Source organism: Girardinichthys multiradiatus, chromosome 20 (assembly GCF_021462225.1).
Source record: "Girardinichthys multiradiatus isolate DD_20200921_A chromosome 20, DD_fGirMul_XY1, whole genome shotgun sequence".
NCBI lineage: Eukaryota > Metazoa > Chordata > Actinopteri > Cyprinodontiformes > Goodeidae > Girardinichthys > Girardinichthys multiradiatus.
The window spans coordinates 39086709-39093499 of record NC_061812.1 but is presented as its reverse complement, the minus strand read 5'-3'; the positions used below and the strand labels follow the sequence as shown (position 1 = coordinate 39093499).

The window sequence follows — 6791 nt, the reverse complement described above, 5'->3', positions numbered from 1 at the left end:
TTTTACTTCATTTCTTAATTCCTAAAAACTATGCCAACTGGCTTTGTGTATCATTTTAATAACCTTGGACACCCGTTCTGTGAATTCCCAACACGGAAACTTGCATTTTGTGCATAAGCAGATGCATGCTGAATGTATATCTACAAATGAGTGGAACCCAAAAGTGTGAGTTTGGACAAATTTAGAATGAAAACAATAGCATCCTGAAAAAAAATCCCCCAAGCTCAAATTTACTCTTCCTGTGAGTGTTTTCACATTTCTCAGCTGAAGGAGTCTGGAAGGATGCAGATACTCTTGTAAGTGAAACACATGTCGTCAGGGATCTTGTGCAAGTCTAATTAAAAATGTAAGCACACAATTTGACACATGCAGCAACAGTCATTTGGGAAGATGTGAGCAATTTGAACCAAAAGGCAGATTAATCTGAATGCTTGTCTGTTGCTACATAACACATTACTAGTAGACAATGGTGGCACTAAGGGGGGGGGGGGGGGCTCCCATATCAATTTGCTGGAGCCCCAATAGCCACCCCTGACCAGACAGACAGCATTATATGCTCAATATTTGTTTCTTGGATATCTGATAAAGGATAGGACATGCTTTGATCTGTTGCAAGACTTATTTACTCAAATGTGTCTTTTTTTGTCTTTCTGTGAACCTGTTTTGTTGTGCTAACCCAAGTTTCTAAGTGGTCACCATCTGGCTTTTTATAAAACCTTCTGGAAGCGTCCCTAACTGTACGACTAAGCTGTTATGTTTTTCTCCAAATGTCAGATTTGCAAAATAAAATATTGTCCTGGAAGCATTGTTGCACAAAGAAATATTTAATCAGAACACAATACTAACACCAAACATAACTCAAACCTCTGATACGTTTTTACAGCAGCAATTACAGGTACATGAATTGTATGTGTTATAAAAACAATAATACTTGGCACATGCAGTACAAGCGAGAAAACATATCAGGGGGTTTTCCAATTTCTTCTACAATGCATTCTTCATAGTATTACCAACATTTGCAGATAAGAGTGACTGATGTGATATCGCTGAGTCTTCACTCCACGCTCTAGATAGCGGGGACAGTGAGCGTGGAAAACACAGATGGCCATTTCTTTTGCTTCTTCCGCCACCAGACCTGAGTAACCTTTTACACAGAGATAACAGGGCGGTCTCTTATCCCCAGGACCCCCCCTTCCTACGAATAGCCATGCCTGGCAGCTCAGAGGGAGGACTTTCTCTGGTGGAGCCATCTCATGGAACAATATCAACAGCGAGCGCCACAGCCTCCCTTCTGTGTCTCCAGTGGGCTTTTGTTTTGGAAATATAGCTTCTTTCTAATCATGACGGATCCCTGACAGACAGGAAATGAGAGATCTGTATTAACACAAGGTCTGTGATAGGAAGTCAGATAAATTTGAAAACTTATTTTCATCCACCCATTTTCCATTTAGATGTTTTATGTTTTCACTGATTCTTTTTCGCATATTATAAATGAATAAACATCCCAGCATTTTGTCAGATATTGTTTAAAGGGTTAATGATTTCTGAAATGAGTATCTATGAACAGGTTATAAGGAGTTAATATCTCAGTGTCAGTAGATAATGCATATGATGTCCTAATTTATTATAAATTCAGATTAGTTGATCCTAGAGGCTAAAGCTAACTGCAGGTCTGAGAGGGGCCGATGTCTAAGTGGACTTCTACAGTCATAAACCAACTCTAACTCCTAAACATCATAGTTTTTTGATGCTAATGCTGTTTTATGAACCTTTAGGCTGCCGCCGCTGTTTGCATTTGGTGGTTTTTTGCAGAGAAGCCAATGATTCTTTTCACAGAAAATGGAGGTAGGAAGCGGTGTGCCACCGATGATCTTCCTGTGTGAAACAAATTCTGAGAACAAAAAAGAACTTCAAGTCAGTAATTGCATGATTTCAAAGTAAAGTTGTGTAAAACAAAAAACAGTGAAATAGTGTTCACTTAAGCTGCAATAATATTATAGCTTTTTACACAGTTAAGTAGAAAATGGTGCACCACCAGTAATCTTCCTATGTGAAACACATACTTAGAATGGTTGATATAAAGTGTTTCCAGGCTAGCTAAAGATCTGGGCCTGTATTCACAAAGAATCCTAAGACTAAAAGTAACTCAAAGTGACATAATTCTAAGAATCATCTCAGAATTTCACGAATTCTAACATTTTCCCTCGGTAAAATAAAAGTGATTAATGAAGGAACTTAAGCCTTAAGAGAGCTCCTAATGTGAGGACATGTTAATAGTAGAGTGTCTTAAGCATGCAAGATGGCAGACGTGAGTAATAAAATGTTACCAGCCCCCTTAACAGTCAAATAAATGAGCACATAAACTCATACTGTATAACAATCATACAATTATTAATATATATAAACTTTATCATCATCTCAGGGTGAAATTAAATAGTTTCAGCAGCAGGACAGATTGAAGGTGCACCTCTATTAAGGTAATATTAGAAAGGATAAATAAATAATAGAAACGATAATAAATAACCATGAATAAAAAGTGAACAAAATTACAGACTGTAAAATGCTTTCAAAAAATAAATTTAGAAAAAATTGGAAAAACTATAAACACAGAAGGAAGATGTAAATGAGGTGAATAAGTAATTGCTGTATTGTACATGATGATGTCAGTAGCCTCAGCCTAAATGATCATCTCCCATGATCCCCGTCTGTGGAGAAGTTCTCTGATGTGCTGCTCAATGAATTCAATGCTTGTTGTTGCTTCATCCCTGTATGTATGCCGTCTTCTCCTCAAGTCATTGACTGCTCCTGTGATTTTTCCTGCAGCAAGACTATCATTTCCCATGAGAGAATTGATGAACCGTTCTGTCAACCATCCTGGGTTTTTCTTTTTAGCTCTTTTTCATGACGCACACCAAGGGGACACAAACGGCCTAGCTGGCCGGTCCCTCTGCTCACAGATTCTGCTGAGCTGTTTGCAGTAGAGGGCTCCTGTGGATTCTTGTGTGTTTTGTGCCTCAGGGGAGGGGTTGCTAATGTGCTTCACATACAAACTGGTGGGTTTTCTACAACATCAGCGGGGGCAGAGTCCGGTCAATTTTCATTTACAGAGACTGCAAAACCACCACACTGTGGAATATGCTTCAGCATGTAAACCTGATCATGTGGAAAATACAAATCAGAATCATACTGTGCTTGGATTAATGGCATTAATGGAGGAAGCTTTGACCTGGTGGAACCCAATTATTTAAAAAATTTGGTTTTAAGTTGTTTGAATCAAGAGGAGTGAAAATGTTAAATATTGCCCAATAAATGATACAAATATTAAGCAACCATATTAGTTTGCAGATGTCATTTGTAACAATAGTTCAATTCTGACAACATAAACTTCTTTTTTGGTAAAATAATTAAATTGAAATTGAACTAAAGATGTTGTTTTAGTAAAATGTTTTTCTCATTCTTTGTGTGTATTGCCCAGCAGATAATGATGAGACTGATAGGCTTATATGGTTTGTATTGTGAATAAATACAGTAAAACATAATTATGAAACCACATTTAATTTTAAGTGAGCTGGATCTTGGCTTTCACTCCAAGCTGGATTTTTCATTTCTTAATTCTTAACCAGGCCTTGTTAAATTTAATAGTATGTTTCGGGTTATGTACCTACTGGAGATGTGAGATGGCCAGGTTCTGCTGCATCAAGGCATCCCCAAACCATGACTCTTCCAGCTCTTTGTTTTACATTTAGCTGTCCTCTGCTTTGATGTTCAGATATTTCAAGTTTAGGCTCATCTGTTCAAACAACATTACCCCAGAGGTCCTCATCTTTGTCTACTTTCTTCCTGCCAAACTTCCATCTGGCATTCGTGTTTTCGTTAGAGAGCAAAGGTTTCCTCCAAGCGCACCTCCCATGTAAGAAACAGTATTTTTCTGATTGTGTAGACATGCACAAATCAACATTGAAAAGAACCTTCTGTTGATCATTTAATGACATTTTTGACTTTTCGGAGACTGAACTTCCTTGAGCAGTCCCACCTGAGCCACACCTGAGCAAACATGTTCTCCACTTGTAGACATTTTCCATACCGCTAAATGGTTGATTTGAAATTATTTTAAGACCTTCTTAAGTCCTTTATCAGACTCAAACGTTAGTGTTCACTCTAACTTCAACAGTTAGGGTGGGCAACAAACCACACTGCTTTAAAAAAATTAAAGGAACGCTTTAAAAACACATCAGATCTCATGTTGGATATCCATACTCATATGGAATGGGTAATGTGTTAGGAACAAAAGGATGCCTCATCATTTGATTAAAATGTTTTGTGGACTTTAGACTTTCAGTTATTCATGTTTTATATTTTATTTTTATGTATTTCCATGTTTTGCAAATTAACACTTATTCCTTGTGAACTTGTCATCTTTTATAGATTATTTCAAATTTTCTTACTTAAAAAGCTATGTGGTTTATGTTGTGGGTTTGTTTGTTTTGGCACTTTGAGTTTAATTCGTGTCTGAAAAGGGCTTTATGAACAATGTTGAATTGAATTTCATTACATAGTGAATTAAGACACAATACGTATGTATTTTTAATAAAAAAGCCTATCAAATCCATCTAGAAATCATGTATGTGACTTTGAATATGATTATTAAAGTGTTTGATGGCTCATAATAAAAAGGAGGGTAGACGATGAAGTATTTCAGTGTGACAGGGTCACTCTCTGTGGTGCATAAATGAATCAGAGGACACTTGAAAATAACATTATCTAGGAAGAACATCAGCCCCATGTGATGGATGTTATTTTGTACATGGCATCAGCTGATGTCAGTCAACGATTTTCACTCAGGGAGGTGATGTGTATCCATGGCAACATGGCAGTCAAAAGGGTCATCCTTGATCCAGCCAACCCCAATCAGTCGTTACTGTTATTACAACACACTGACGGAGTGGTGGAGGGATATTGTTCTGTCATTATTTGGAGCAAAAACAATGCCTCCTTCCCCCTCTCTTGGGACACACTTCTCCGCTCACCCCTCATTGACCCAGTGGCCAGGGTGTGCTATGCCCATGATCATTTTCTGGCACCGCTGTGGCTCTGCTGTGTCGTAAGGCTTTTGAGTTCAGCTCTCTAGCAGCAGTGCAATAACCACGATTTAACAGCCAGGTGATGGAGCCCCTTTAGGTTTAAGTAGGTGATAAATACATATTACTGTGACACAGGTGCCTTTTTAAGTATCAAGTGTGAAGAGGTTGAAACATTTGGTCATATATATAATGTGTGTTTGGGTGTGTATTTGTTGTGTGTTTAGATGAGGTTAAATAGCACCTGGAGCTGATGAAGTCACGGTCACAAGAAGAGGTGAGATAATATGAGGCGTTTATAGTTTCTCTTTTGAAATCTACCCACATTTAATCAATATACTATTACATAACTAAGCATCTCATATTGCAACCAAGATAATCCATTAAATCCAGCTGATGAGATTTTTTGCAGTCCCAGTGAGAATTTTACACTCATCATGGGCACGTGAATATCACATGGATTTTGAACTTTTAAATATACATTTGAACAGTTGTTTTGTTAGAAATAATCATGCAACAAGTATCTTTAATGAATTAAAATAAATAAGTTGCAGAAGTTTGTATTCATTGCAGATTTTCTGTAATCCTCACAAAGTCAAAATAATACATACAAGTTTAAATATACACATACAACCCTGACAAATGCGTGTTATAGATTTGTGACTCAACCACACGATGGATGTCTTACCTGTGCAGTTCATTTAAATCGTTGATAACCTTGCATGTACCCAGATTTTAAGCGTGGTTTCAAAATATTCAATTCATTTGAGGTTGGGGCATTTGGAAGACTATACCAGTAGTTTGAATTGTCCTTCCCATAACCATTTTCAATACATGATTAGGATTATTCTATTATTCCATTATGAAAACCAAACTGTGTCCAAGTTTCAACTATCTGACCTAAAATGCCCCCTCACATAAAATTATTTTGGTTAGGATGTTTAAGAACAAACCAGGAACCGACAAGGCTCAACCCTACCATGAAGATGCTGGAACATCACAGTGACTGTCCACAATGAATCCAGGTTTACATCACTGTGGACTGAGAGGGTGCTGACCAAGAAAGAAGCACCCGCTTCTCCAAATTTGACATCTTCAAGCTTGGCTGAAATATGCAAGTGCCCACGTGAACGAGCAAAACACCTTTTGGATAAAAGCTTTATGCTCAGACTAGACAAAGATCAGGCTACTAACACTCAGTGGTAAGAAGATGTTTAAAGGAGTTAAGGTGAGGCTCTAAAAAGCTGTAGTACCAACTGTCGGTTGAGTCTGTATGTATGTATCTGAGTTTTATTGAAAATTTATTATAATGTCAAAATTGTGCACAATAATGTTTTTTGAAATTGGGTTTTTTTTTTTAAATGGATCACCAGCTTCCTGACTGACCGACAATACTAGGTGAGGCTGGGGAGCATCTTCTCCTGCACAAAAACCATCAGCACCGGCATCCCAAGGAGTGTGCTCTCACTTCATTCCTCTTATCTCAGTAATCAAATAACAGCACCTCAGCAGACGTGTCTGTGAAACTCCTGAAGTTTGCACATGACACCTCTGTCTGATCAAGGAAAATAATGAGTCTACTCTGCAGAGAGACAGGAGGTGGATCCGTTGGTCCATTGGTGTTCTCAGAACCACATGGAGATTAAACCACTCAAGACTGTTGATGTGATGGTGGACTTCTAGAGAGCAACCCACCTACTCCCTCCCCTCATC

The 6791-nt window shown here is 38.0% G+C and overlaps 1 long non-coding RNA gene across 1 annotated transcript; it reads right to left on the bottom strand.

The window, feature by feature from the left end:
* Positions 1 to 828: 828 nt before the first annotated feature.
* Positions 829 to 3481, bottom strand: LOC124857476. The gene is made up of 3 exons (XR_007035605.1): positions 2655 to 3481; positions 1770 to 1891; positions 829 to 1351 (listed from the first exon to the last, which is right to left on the bottom strand). It is a non-coding gene; the product is annotated as an uncharacterized LOC124857476 (long non-coding RNA).
* Between the last annotated feature and the right edge of the window lie 3310 nt (positions 3482 to 6791).